Source organism: Lygodium microphyllum, chromosome 8 (assembly GCF_053477565.2).
Source record: "Lygodium microphyllum isolate KBCC chromosome 8, Lygodium_microphyllum_v1.1.10, whole genome shotgun sequence".
NCBI classification, from domain to species: domain Eukaryota; kingdom Viridiplantae; phylum Streptophyta; class Polypodiopsida; order Schizaeales; family Lygodiaceae; genus Lygodium; species Lygodium microphyllum.
Window position 1 is genome coordinate 6137068 of NC_141142.1, and position 14406 is coordinate 6151473.

Sequence of the window (14406 nt, forward strand, 5' to 3'; positions counted from 1 at the left end):
AATAATTTTTGGCTTATTTGGGGCTTGTTATAAGTTTTGGAGGCCCTTTGGAGATTTGGCATATCCCTTAACCATAACCTAAATATTATACAGTACAGTTAAAGCTAATTCAAAGCTAATAAAAACCGCACTATATTCTTTTAAGTTTAGTTTGGTTATACTTGGAGATTGAGGAATACTCAATTTACTCCCCACTCACTCTCACCTTTATGGAGGCAAATGATTGAAAAGACCCTACCCATGTGCATGTCTTGTCAAGTGACTTACTTAACTCTTAATGTTTTGAGTTTTCTTTCTTGCCTCTCACTTACTAATGAACTAATAAGGCCAAATGTCAAAATCTCTAGAAAATATTCTAAAATATATTTATTAGCCATCATTGATCAATATCTATCATCGTCCCAACTAAGAATGGAGGGGAAGGAGAGGGAGGGAAAGTTTAAAATGAGAAAAATAAAAAATGTAAGGGTAGTAAGAAGTAATTGAGAGGGGAAGAGAAAACACAAAAAAACCTTCCCTCCCCTATATAACATACATCCCCCCCTCCCCCATTAAACCATCATCAACATGACATACATGTTCCTAGGATAAAGGAGGCAATGTCCAATAGTCCATTTGATACCTCTCCTCAAATTATAGCATCATTTGGACCCCATAGGATGCACATACTTAATCCATCAAATGGTCTCTAAATCCAATTAAAACAAATCATAAGGTCTCACATTAAAAATAATCAAACCTGAGGATGAGCTATCAAACTAATTCGGTCTTTCCATCCATAGGACAAGATGATCATGACCTCCATCTAACCACTTTCCGCCCTACACATCTGACAAGGTTCAATTAGTAAAGTAGTGAAAGGTGAGAAGGATCGAGCAAGAGAGCACGGAGGTGAGAGCTATAGCGAATGGAGCAAGAGCAAGAAAGAGAGAGACTCCAAATGTGGAAACTCCAACAGTCACAATGTGTGATCGGCCTTCCCTTTATTCTGAGCTTTAAGAGCATCTAGCTCATCATGAGCTTTCCTTGCCAAAAGCATGTCATCCACATAGAGTACCAAAACCAATAAAGATCTATCATGAGCTTTCTTCGTGTACAAGCAAGGATCCATAGCACTACGACTGTAGCCCTGTGACTACATAAATACGTCAAACTTATGATACCATTCCCTAGGTGCCTGCTTCAAGCCATAAAGACTTTTCCTCAATCTACACACTAGGTGTTCCCTACCAAGCTCTTCAAAGCCCTTAGGCAGTACAAGTCTCCATGCAAGAATGTCGTCTTGACATCCATCTAATACGAGTCCAAGTCAAGCTGTGCAACCAAAGCTAAAACCAAGCGTAGGGTAGTCATCTTAACCATAGGAGAGAAGATCTCATCAAAGTCAACACCATGCTCCTACTTAAAATCCTTTGATACCAAACTGGCCTTGTATGATGGCTTGGGGTGTCCAGGGGTACTTTTCAACTTGTACACCCACTTGCATGGCAGAGCCTTCTTGCCACTAGGCAAGGAGACCAAATCCCAAGTATGATTCTTATGTAATGAGTCTATCTCAGAATGCATAGCTCTCTCCCAGGAGTGGTTGTCACCCCTACGTATAGCCTCATCATAGGTGAGAGGCTCTCCTGTATCTGTAACCAAGACATAGTACATAGAGAACTCAAAGCGATCAGGAGGGTGTTTATCTCTGGTAAAACACCTCACTACAAGCTGTGCTTCCTGTCAAACATCATGTCTAACATCCTAGCCATGAGTACCAACTGTTGTTGTAGACTGTCCAGCAAGCTGTATAGCAGCTCCTCCTTAAAGATAACCATGCGTATCTCCACCACTTTCTCAAGCAGCCTATGCATTTTGTTCTCATGGAATATAACATCATGGCTACGGATGACTTTCCACACATATGGATCCTAGAGACAGTATCCCATCCCATTTGCATCTCCATAGCCAAGGAATATGCATTTCACACTTTTAGGATCCAACTTATTGTGCTTGTCCTTGGGCACACGGCAAAATGCCTCAAATCCAAAGATGCGCAAATGAGTATAAGAGAGAGGTTTTCCTGTCTATCCCTCCTCTACAACTTGAAAGTCAATGCCATTGCAAGGCGATCTATTAATGATATACACTACAGTCTTAACTACCTTTACCCAAAAATGTTGTGGTAAGCCTGCATGGCTAAGCATAATGCGTACCCTCTCTTGGATAGTCATATTCATGCACTTAGCCATACCATTTTGGGGAGGGGTATAATGGGTGGTCAAATGACGCTTAATACCCTGCTCATCACAAAACTGCTCAAAAGCACGTGAGATATACTCACCCCCATTATCTATCCTTAGGCATTTCAATCTATGCCCAAACTCGTTCTCGGCAAAAGTAAGCCAATGCTGAAATATTACCAAGACATCAGACTTCTACTTTAACAAATAAGCCCAAACCTTATGTGAAAAGTCATTGTTAAGGTGAGCACGAGCTACTGCCAAGACCCATGGACTGCTTATTGTTCAAGTGTTTCAAGCGAGTACTAATGGCTACCTCTCACATAGCCAACATGCTATCCCTCTCTACAAGTGTAGTGAGCTTGCCTTGATGCTCAATTGAGTTGCTTTCTCTCTCAACAAGCACTCTGATAGCTCTATGATTCTTAATGCAAGTTTAAGCATCCTCAAACCTCCACCTCCAAACTCCATCCTCCATAGCTGCATGTGAGACAAGAGAAGAGAAGGGAAGAGGAGAGAAGAAGAAGACAGGAGATGGTGGAGAGCTTCACCTCCTTGATCCCTCACCCTCAAACACTCACTCCCTCACACTCTTACACTCTCACACTCAAGCACACACAAGCAAGCAAAGGGAAGAGAAGGAGGGAAGAAAAAGAGTCCGCTTTGCCACACACCAAAGAATGAGCTCTCATTCATCTTTTGAACTTTATATAAAAAGTTCTAAATCGCATTTGGGCGTTCATCCCCTTTTTACATGGTCGAGGCCTTTTTTTCCATAATTCTCCTATCTTCATAGCTTCCTTTCTACCGCCCATCTACATTTACAATTTGCATAGGTAAGAGCCCGATGCTCTTAAAATAAATCACGATGCGCCTTGCGCTCTTTTACAAAAGTATTAACTTGAGCTTTTTCTTAAGCGTCTCTCCTTGATTTAGGACTTTTTCACACTTCTTGTGTTTCCCGATTTTTCTTGGCATGCCTTCGTTCTCCATTCCACTTATAGGCCAAAATCCCACATTATAGGCCACGAGATGCACCTAACTTGAGGACCCCTAGGTATAATGGCTGTGGTGGATGTGCAACTTGCGGTGGCGACGTGTGATACCTTTTTCGTTTTCTCTTCTTTTTCTTTTCTTTTTTTAAGCATAATAATAGTAATAAAGTTACATAGTTGTGATAGAAGTTTAATCTTCGTCATCGGAGTGAGGTACGAAGGGGGCTTAATAGATTTATTAAGGAATCAGTGGCTTTGGAGATACCCCTTGAGGTTTAGGCAGACTTGAAGGGTGGTAGTGGAGAGGAATGGATGATTGTAGTAGGTGAAGTGACTATCATTCATGTCCTCTAGTAGAGCTAAGCAAAATGAAAGCAATAGAGTTGCTCGCATAATTAGCCGAGCCATCACGCAACTATCTATAGCATTAGGATCAAAATGGAGCATTGGTAGGCCATGCTCCTACAAGGTGGGGTCTTGCCTAAGGAGTATCCTAAGCAATCTAAGGTAATTACAAGTGGTTATAAAGGCAGGGTCAGGGCATGAAGAGAATTGGTTAGTGAATTTGATCAGAGTATCATACAAGTTTTCTGACGTGAAGACAAGGGCATCTTCATATGTAGTACAATGAGGATTATAGATTATAGGGAAGTCATAACGGCCCTGGACACTGGATTCAAAATCCACTTCCATCCTTCGAGGATAGGGCATAAAGTTTGGGTCATTCTACTCGAAGGGTTGAGTGTTGCAAAAGGCCATCCAAGTGTCCAGGTTGGTATCATAGACCCTTCTTCTCCATGTAGGTTGGTGTCATAGACCCTTCTTCTCCATGTAGGTTGGCATTCGTAGGTAGGTACAGACTATGGTACTTCAAAAACTTGATTTTGCCAAAATTCGGCGTCTTCTATGGCCGATAATGTGGGATTCTCCTCTCTCTCCTCCAACCATCTTTGTCCAAGCCTGCTTTCGATGTTAATCACCTCCTTCACCACCTTGATAGGTAACACTCTACGCAGGGTGGTGGGGAATTGGAAGTTGAGGTTGAAGGGGCTCCTGGCCATTTCTTGCCTCTCCTAGATTATGAGGTCAGCATGAAACTTGCTGGGGTGTCGTTTGCACATGGTGGGATAGGTGCCTGGGGTACTTTCACTCCCCTGGCATTCCATTTTCTCCTTGTCTCCTCCACCATTTGCTTTCTTATTTCTCTTAGTGTTGCCTTTCTTTCTATGAAGGTGTTTGCATGTTGTTGCTCTTTATGCCTCAAGGAAGGAGGGGGTGGGACAAGCTCATCTTCATGTGGTCCCATTTCAAAGTTCACGTCCACCTCCCTTTCTCGGCTTGGCTCTTGCTACTCCTCTTTGAGGAACCCCAGTGCGTCCACGTCCTATGAGGTTAGGCCTGCCAGTAGGAGATAATGGCGTTGTTCTTCCAAGCTTGGGCCAACTCCACTAGGTTGTGGCAGCATCTGTACTCCAGCCTTCAATGCCCTGCGAGCCATTCCCAGATTCTTTTTCATTGCATCCATGGACTCTCCCTTCTTTGCCTGGGTTACGTCCAATAGGGTTTCTAGGAAGGCACGTTGTTGGGTGTGGAAGCTCACTTGGGAGGCCTCTGCTCTACTTTTAGTAAGTAACTTTTTGCCAAAGCTTTGACCATTTTTTCGTTCTGATTGGGCCATTCTTCCACCCTCTTATTCATGTCTTCGAGGCTTTTCCCCTGCCTCTGGGCTAGCACTATCAGCCTTCATTCTTGGTTTTCTATTTCTACCCTTAGTTTTTGCTGTTGTTCATGTGCCGAGGTAGCCTTTTGGGTTAGTCTCTTCATCTCTGTTTCATATCTATGAGCTTTTTTCTCCCTCAGCTCCTCCAGCTCTTTTGTGGCTTCAGTGAGTTTCTCCATTTGAGCTTGTAGACCTTCTTAGAGTTCCACAATCTCTTCATTGTGCTACCATAGGCATCGTGTGGCCTTGATTTCTCCATTCAAGCACACATGCCATTCAGCTTCTATCTCTTTCTTAGCTTGTAGTTACTCTTTTAGCTCATTGCTTTCCCTTTAGGCCATGGCCATTTGGTGTGTTCTCTCTAGCTGGAATGCTGCCATGGCCTCCTTTTCAACTTCAAGCTCTACTACCATGGTTCTCTTCTCCTCCTTGACTCTCTCTAGTTGAGAGAGGAGCTCTTTGATGTACTCGTCATATTCTTTGGGCGGCCTCTCTATTGCGGGGATGGAGGTTGTAGAGCCTACCACCTTTTGCTTCTTAGGGTCTTGCCTCGACTTGGCACTTGCCGCAGCCAGTCTTTTGGTCCCCACCAAGGGGGTTTCTTCTCTTGCTCCTTGGTCCATTTCCTTATTTACAAAGTACTGGACCCAAGCCATTAGGTTGCTGGCGTCCACCTGCGTTGTAGAATTGGGAGTGGAGATGGCGGTGGTGGTAGTGGGAATTAGGAGGGCAGGGATGGGGATGATTGGAGCCTTGCCCTTGCCTTCTTGCACTACAGGTGGCATGAACTCAGGCACATAGGTACTTGATCTTGGCCTTTCGTTTCTAATGGGGCTTGCGGGTTCTAGCTCATCGTACCTAGACTGCTGCTTAATGGACCTGCACGTGGCAAGGGCCATGCCTTCCTTCTCTTTTTTCCTCAACTCCTCCTCCTCCTCTTCCTGCTTTTTCTCTCTCCTCCTTGGTCTGTTTGGACTCCCTGCAGGCCCTTTGCAAGTCCACCCTTTCTTGTTTCCTCCTCTCCTCCTCCTGTTGTTCTTGTGCAGTTTTCTTCTTTGTCTTCCTAGCCTGTCCTCGGCTAGTTTGCTCTTCTTGTTTCTTTCCCTCTTCTTCTTCACTCAGCATCCTTTCGTTGGACTGTGCCTCTAGTTCTTGGTGGGGTGGCAACCTGCTTGGTGTTTCGTCCACCCCTTTTTCTCCTTCTTCCTGCTCCTATCCCAGGGCTTCCCTGATGATCGCTATGAGGACCCCACCGAATCCCATGGTTGCATTCTTTGAAGACGAAGCTTTTCTTTTAGCATTGGTGGCGGGAGATTCTCCTTCAGTGGGCTACCCTCTCGTTGCGAAGGTTTGTGCTAAGGTCTCAATGGTCTTTCTCACAAACCCGTTGAGGTTGACCTCATCCAACGACCTTGCTACGATACTCTCTAGCAGGGGGACATTGATGCAAATCATTATGGAGTTGTATCTTTGGCTAGAAAATAGCATGTGCACCATCTTGGCTTGGAGTTGGATTTCATGATCAGGATTATTTGCCAAGCTGATGTTGTCATTGGTGTGGACTTTTACCTTGTCCATCCCTAGTAAGACATATACTTTTTTTTTTGCTTCCTTTCTACTTTGTTTACCAGGCCCAATGCCTTTTCCACCAACTCCAGGGTCAATTTGATTTGCACTTGGCGAGTTTCTTCCCCCTCATGCATAGTTATGGTGTCGTGGTTTCATTGAAAAGTCCTTAGGGACTTTGCACAATGGAAGTAGTCCTGGCTCACTACTTCCACGTATTTCAGTAGATTGCATTGCTTGATGATCTACCTTACCACCCATTCTTCAATAACCACGTCATCTAGGTTGAAGATATGTCGAAATTTGAACAGGTTGAAGGCTCGCATTTCCACTGAAAGTCCATATTTTGTTTGTTTTTCCTCTGAAAAATGTAATTTTCTAGCCTTTTCTTGGCATGCCATGGTGGGTGCCTATCATGAAGCCATATTCGCCATTAGTGGTTTTCAGAGTAATTGCAAGCAATAGGAAACGACTACATGCTCATTGAACTGAAATGCTCACGTGCAGAAGTAGACTTTTTTCTCCTAGTAGTCTATTGATTTTAACTTTTATTGGCCATTTTCTTAATCACAAGTTGTTGCATTTTACCCTTGCAATGTGTTCCTTTCCTTTATTGTTTTCTCTATGTGTTTTGTTTGATTCACCTTACCCCTTCCCTCTTTGCAATGAAAAGAATCCTTCCTAGGATGAGAGGGTTAGAGGATGAAGGGCCTTTAGTGCACCATCTTAATGTTTTACTTTCACATGAGGCAGGCGTAGAAACTTGAATTATATTCTAACCAAGCATAGCTATCCATATCGAAAGGGCGGATGCCCACATGTGTAATCTAAGTGAGGACATCAAGTAGGAAGTTACGAGAGGCCACTCTCCTAGCAACGTGCAACCTTGATCCTTAGATACCTCAGTTGCAATTAACTTTGAGATTGCTTCGGAAGCTTTAATGAACACGAATTCCGACTCCTCCCAAGACCAAGGGAGTGTTCGCACTTTCGTCGCTATAGGTTCTTCCAAGAGTTCTAGATCTAGTTGATCGTAGCTTTAGTCAATGTCATGAAAGTAGCGTCCAATCGTCGAAGGCAGGCAACCAAGTTGTCCCCAATATTTTCAGCTAAATCCGTGGCCAATGTTAGAATTGAGCACCGCTCATAAGAGGGTCTAAGCCTGCGGTAGGTGGTTGAGGTTTGACAACACTAGAGAGGTCAGTAGAGCTAATGGTCTCGGGAGGGGGGTCACTCATGAATATATGTATATATAACGTGAGTTCAAAATAAGGGGTTTTTAAAACACAAAATTTTTACACTTTTTATATACAGAAGCGTGTAATATAAGGGGGTTACTTACAGATTGAATAGAAAAGGGTTGTGTTTTATTGAAGAAAAATTCACAGATTAGGATCTTTATAAATAGGCCATGAACTCACATTATATAGAGAATATATATATAGTGAACCTCCCAAGCTAATGGTTGTCGCTTGGTTTGCTCGTGAGTTTGTAGCTTGGCCTTATGTTCGATGGGCGTAGTTGTGGCTGCGATTGATGTACTACTTAGTGCATTTGAGAGTTGAGGGGGGACATCACTGGGACTAGATGTGGTCGGTTTGTTAGTAAAAGGTTACGATTTTGGCCAATACATTGGCTTATGCCCTGTTGCGCTAGGATTTAGATGTTCCATGAATTTAGCAACTTGAATTGGTTGCGCTTTGAGTGGTTCTGACAGGACGTTTTGTGTGGCCAATCTTGAAGATGGCATTTGAGTAGTGCCTTTGGATGTTTGGGCTTTAGGTAGCCAAATCCAGGTGTTACTTACATAGTAGCCTTGCGCTTGCAATAAGGTCTTGGGGACCCATCGCGGCTTAATCGTGCGTCGATGTTTATGGTTCGGCCTTGGCTTCCTAGATTTTGAGTGCGGATGGTTAGCCTTGCGAGGTCATGAGTTTCTATTCCTAGGCGGCACTCCCTATTTAGGTGCCCATTTGGATTGGGGTTCAAGGGCTTCAGTGTTGGGCTGGGTAGGCTGTGATAAGTCACAATCCCCCTCCTGAGACTTGGTGATGGGTTTCTCTACCGGTGACTTTGTGGACGTGGAAGGAGTCAGACCACCCTTGCTGAAAGTTGTAACAATGCGGATGTTACCTACGGCTAGGTGGATGCATTGTGACTCGTAATTGACATTGCAACGAGCTTGCTTCCTAAAAGTTTGTCCTAGCAGTGATTCTGTGCCTGCATCCTTAGTGCTAGGCAACACATAGAAAATTATCGATATGCTCTCAGACTCGATAGAAACTGCAACCTTGCACTTTTCCAGAAGTTTGTAGGGTTGGTCTCCATAAGGGGTGAAAGTAGTATTAGTGGGCTGCAGCTGTGGTTTGCCAATTTGGGTCCAATGGTCATGAGTCAAGATATTAAAATCATCTCCCTCCTCGATCAATGCGTTGATGGTGCATGTGTGTTTAGCAGTGACCGTCATGCGTAGGTAAGCTGGTGGTACTCCTTCCTCATCCCCACCATTCACCTCAGTGATAGTGGCTACTCACACATGGACATGGGGTGCTAGTATTGGGGGACTCATGCAATGGGTGTGTGGGAGGGAAATACTTCTTTATGTAGTTGCCATTAAAAAAGCCTATGCCCTCACCCTCTAGGGTTTCTAGTTTGACGTTGCTAGTTCGGTTGATGGTTTGAACCTTAAAATGTCCTAGCCCCCAAAACTTCACCTTTTCCTTATGTCCCTTGTGTTAGATATGCTCAATGCCCTACCCTCATAAGGTGCCACCAATGATCCATGGTCCTCAAAGTTGTAAGGCTCCCATTATGAGGAGAAGCCATATGTGAGCCCAGACATTGGTTGAGTCCTAATTTGTATGTCAGATGAGGTCTATGTGACCAGATGGCAAAAAGGTGACCGTTGTGGGTCTAATCTTTGCGTTAGACAGAGTAGTTAAGCTAGTAACAACTCAAGGCACATTGCATCGAGTTACGGGGTAAGAGAGTTATCAGGGGCCCTAGCCAATGGTAAAGGGAATATTCCCTAGCCAACTAGTGGAGGTGCACATGGAAGGTCAATAGACACATGTGCATATGGAAGGTCAACAGACACATGGGCACATCGAATGTCAATAGATACATGTGCATATGGAAGGTCAATAGACACATGGCCACATGGAAGGTCAACAGACACAGGTGCATATGGAAGGTCATCCATCATGACCCCCCCTTCACAAGCTATAAAAGCTAAACCCCTTCACAACCATCTATTATCTATCTTTCACCCAATCAGAGTTGTTCCAGCTAGCCTTAAGCTCTTCACCTATCGTTTGTCTAGATCGCCATCTAAGCTTCACAGTGGAAGTGCATCGATGGACAGAGCCATCTTTGTATCAGTTGTTTGGAGCTAAAGAAATTTTCTAATTCTCCTCTTATCTATTGTGCACTCTCTATCTCTATCTCTTTCTTAGATTCTGTTTGCTGCACCGTCTAATTTTTTTTACATGGTATCAAAGCCCAAGGGGCTCTAGGGATTGAAGAGTGCACAACAGCCAAAGGCTTTAACAGCAAAGAGGAATAATGTCGTCTTCCAGAAGCAATTTTGGCACATCAGGAAGCGGTGCAAGAGGTGGTGCTACTGTACTAGCTATTTAAACAATGAGAATTCCTCCACCAACCTTCAACGAAGGCAAGTTAGATGGTAAAAACTACACCTTGTGGAAGTTCAAAATTATAACTATCCTTGATTTTTATGAGCTTTTGAAGATTGTGCTGGGGACTGACGCAAAACCACACCCTATCCCCGACCCATCAAATTCTAGTGTGATGATTCCTTCAAATGTAGATATTCTACGAGCTTGGAAACGAAGGAATGTAGATGCATTGTGTGCCTTAGTTACAAGCTGTTTTGACAGTGTTCTGACTTTGATTTAGCATACAACCCAAGCGTCAGAGGCTTGGAATGTACCGAGGAGTCAGTATGAAACACGAAACCAAACAAGGATTCAAAACTTGGAGAATCATCTAGCAGCGGAGAAGTTTGCTGAAGGAGATACAATTGAAGCATTCATCACTCGGATTAAGAATTTGCGCAACCATATGGCTGGCGTTGGGATACAAAAGACTAGCGAATAGATTGGAGGTATCTTCGGATTTGTCCACAAAAGTTTGATGGACTAGTAACTTCCCTTAATACTCAAGTGAAACCTCAAGCTTTGACTTTTGAGGAGCTTTGTGCATTATTGATGGAAGAGGAGTTGAGGCTGAAAGCCTGAGAAGGAAGCAACAATGGAGATGTTGCATTCTCTGCCAATGCAAAAGGCAAAGGTGGTTCCTTCACAAAAATGATGGTGACAAAAAGAAGAAGGGCGGTAAGAAGAAGTTTCAAGGAGAGTGCTTCTACTGCAAGAAAGGACATGCAATCACAGATTGTCGTGTCAAGAAGGCAGATGAAAGGAATGGTACCCTTAAAAAGTGAAGGGAAAGAGACAGCCAATACGATTGAAGCAGAGTTGGAGTTATTCATGATGACCATTGAGGAGGTGTGCTCCTTGGCGCAAGAAGAATCTACCACTGCCTCATGGGTGTTGGATAGTGGGGGCCTCCCGTCACATGGCCAACAAGAAAGGTCTACATAGTTCTATGCAGCCTCTACAAGAATCCATCACTGTGACAGTTGGAAATGATGCAAAATGCCCTGCTACGGGCACGGGTACTATTTCTTTTGTTGCTGCAAATGGTGAAGTCTAAAAGCTTTCAGATGTGTTGTATGTTCCTGAAATTAGGAGAAATCTATTATTAGTTACTGCCATAACTGATCTTGGTCATGAAGTGAGGTTCAAGAAGACAGGTGCAGAAATTCTTGACAGTGCTGGCAAAATTGTTAGCAAAGGAGAAAGAAAGAAAAACCTGTATGAGCTAACTGCTCTTATAGCCACCGCTGGAGTGGGCATAAGTAAGATTTCGCATGAAAGGTTTGGATACATCGGATTTGCAGTGTTGAAGGAGATGCAAAAGCAAGGTATGGTTGCTTACCTACCTAGAGTGATTGAATTGAAGGAACCATGTGAAGCTTGTATGATGGGCAAGCAATAGAGAAAGGCATTTCCACAGGAAAGCAAGAATAGAGCACAGGCTCCTCTAGAGTTGGTGCATGCTGATTTGTGCAGTAAGATGCCTACACAGGCCTTGGGGGGATCTTCTTATTTTATGTTGATTGTCGATGACTACAGTAGGAATATGTGGGTGTACTTCCTTCGTGATAAGATAGCTTTTGGTAAGTTTAAAGAATAGCTAAAACTAGTTGAGAATGAAACAGGGAAAAATGTGAAGAAATTTAGAACACATGGTGGTGGTGAGTTCAACTCAAAGGAGTTTGAAGACTTTTGTAATAGTAAAGGGATCAAGCGTCAATTGACGACACCTCACACACCTTAGCAGAACGGTATTGTGGAATGCAGGAATCGCACCATTGTGGAGATGGCAAGATGCATGCTAAAGGGTAAGGGATTGCCTAACCATTTTTGGGTTGAAGCTGTTAATACTGCAGTCTACATTCTAAATCGGAGCTACACAAAGACTCACAAGGAAAAAACACCTCATGAGGCTTACATTGGTAAGAAACCATCTGTCTCACATTTCAGAATATTTGGATGTGAATATTATGCACATGTTCTAGATGAGAAGAGAAACAAGTTAAAACTAAAAAGCACAAAATGTATCTTCTTGGGTTATAGTGATGAGCAAAAGGCTTACAAATTATATGACCAAGAGGCAAAGAAGATCATCGCGAGCCGTGATCTTCTTTGAAGAAGCAACTACATACAGTGGAGGAGGAGAAGGCAAGTTCTTCCACTTTATCATCAAGCGAAGAAGTAGTCCACTATGAGCCTGTCCTGAGAGCTATCCCTATCCTTAAGGAGGAGGAATCATCATCTTCAGATGATGAGGAAAAAGTTCACCAACCTAACATCACCCCACCGGAAAAGCCATTGCCACATTGGGTGAAGCAACTCTATGACCACAATAATCCTATGCCTACATTTGTTGAGGAGAAGGAAGATGGACCAAGGAGGTCTCAGAGAATAGAGGAGCAAAGAAGGGCTTTTGCTCACATAGTCAATATGACCTTGATGGCTGAGATTATGAGAGAAGTAAAGGAGCCAACTAAATTGGAAGAAACACTTGTAGATCCAACATGGAAGGCAACTATGCAAGCCGAGTATGACAACATAATAAAGAATGACATAGACACATGTGCATATGGAAGGTCATCCATCATGACCCCCCCTTCACAAGCTATAAAAGCTAAACCCCTTCCCTTCACAGCCATCTATTATCTATCTTTCACCCAATCAGAGTTGTTCCAGCTAGCCTTCTTCATCTATCTTCTGTCTAGATCGCCATCTAAGCTTCACAAAGGAAGCGCACGGGTTGACAGAGCCATCTTTGTATCAATTGTTTGGAGATAAAGATATTTTGTTATTCTCCCCTTATCTAATGTGTACTCTCTATCTCTTTCTCAGATTTTGTTTGCTGTGCCTTGTAAATTTTTAGACCTTTACTGAGTATAGTAGTACAAAGTTACCCTAATCAAAGTTGCATTGCTTGATATACTTGTCAAACCAGCTTTCGCACCTTGCCTTCTCACATATGAGTGCATGGGTGGCTAGAAGCCGGGTTTGTGTTAAGCGTTCGAGTTCAATCAAGCGTTCCGTCCATGCCTCCTTCCCATCCCATCTTTCTTAAAGGGCGATCATGAGACTTGGTATGAAGAATTCCAAGGGAAGGATTGCCTCTGTATCTTATGTCAATCTAAAGGGGTGCTGTCTTGTAAGCTGTGTGGTAGACCCACAAGGCCGCCATCAATTTTGTTATCCCAATCACTGCGTGAAGCAGAGACGACCTTGGTCAATACATTTATTAGGATTTTATTTGTCGATTCAGCTTGACCATTTGCCTGTGGGTAATAGGGTGAGGATTTTTTATGGATGATTAGGAAGGAGAACATGAGGTGAGCTATTACTTCGTTGATTAAGTGTGTGCCCTTGTCACTGACTAGTTCAATGGGGTAGTCGAATCGTGAGATCACTTGCTCCCACAGGAACTGTTGGGGGTAAAGGCGCCTCTGCCTAGCCACCCGTGTATTACTACACTGACAGTCACTACCACTGCACACTGCAGGTGGCGGGCGCCCGTCACCGTCACTTTATTCTTTATTCTTTTAGTGACTGTTTGAATAAAGCAAGGCCCGATCACACATTGTAACTGTTGGAGTTCCCATTTCTAGTCTCTCCCTTTCTTGCTCTTGCTCTCCCGCCATAGCTCTCAAGTCCAACCTTCGATCCGTTGCTCCCTTTCAACTGGTATCAGAGATTTGCTTTCCGACTCTTGAGCTTGGTTCGTGGCATTCTCAGCATCCCATCGACTCCTTACTTGCATTGGGTCTCCTTCCTGGCAGGCATATCCGACTCCTTCGAGCTCTCGTCACTCCTCGGCTTCCCGAGCATCTTCTCGGCATTGTTGGGCACCTTTAGGGCATTACATCATAGGTATTTGATCATTTTCTTCAGGGTTTATTTCAGTTCTCAGGTCTCACAGGCTATAAACAAGATTGGGGCAGCCACCATTGAAGCTCCCTTGCTTCATATCTCACTTGCCTTTGAACAAGACTTACTGGAGCTTGTTTGAGGCCTTCCTTGGCTTTAACCGGTGGCTTTAACCGGACCCCTCTGAAGCTTGGCCACCATTTTTTGCAGCCCCAGGACCAGCATTTACAGTTGGCGAAATCACACAGCCCTCCCATATATGTCTTCAGCATTGACAATCACAATAGCAGCTCTCCCCCTCCATTGGCACTTGGAAAGGCTCCATTTCGGGCATATGAACATGCTTTGATGCTTGGTTTTGATGGTTG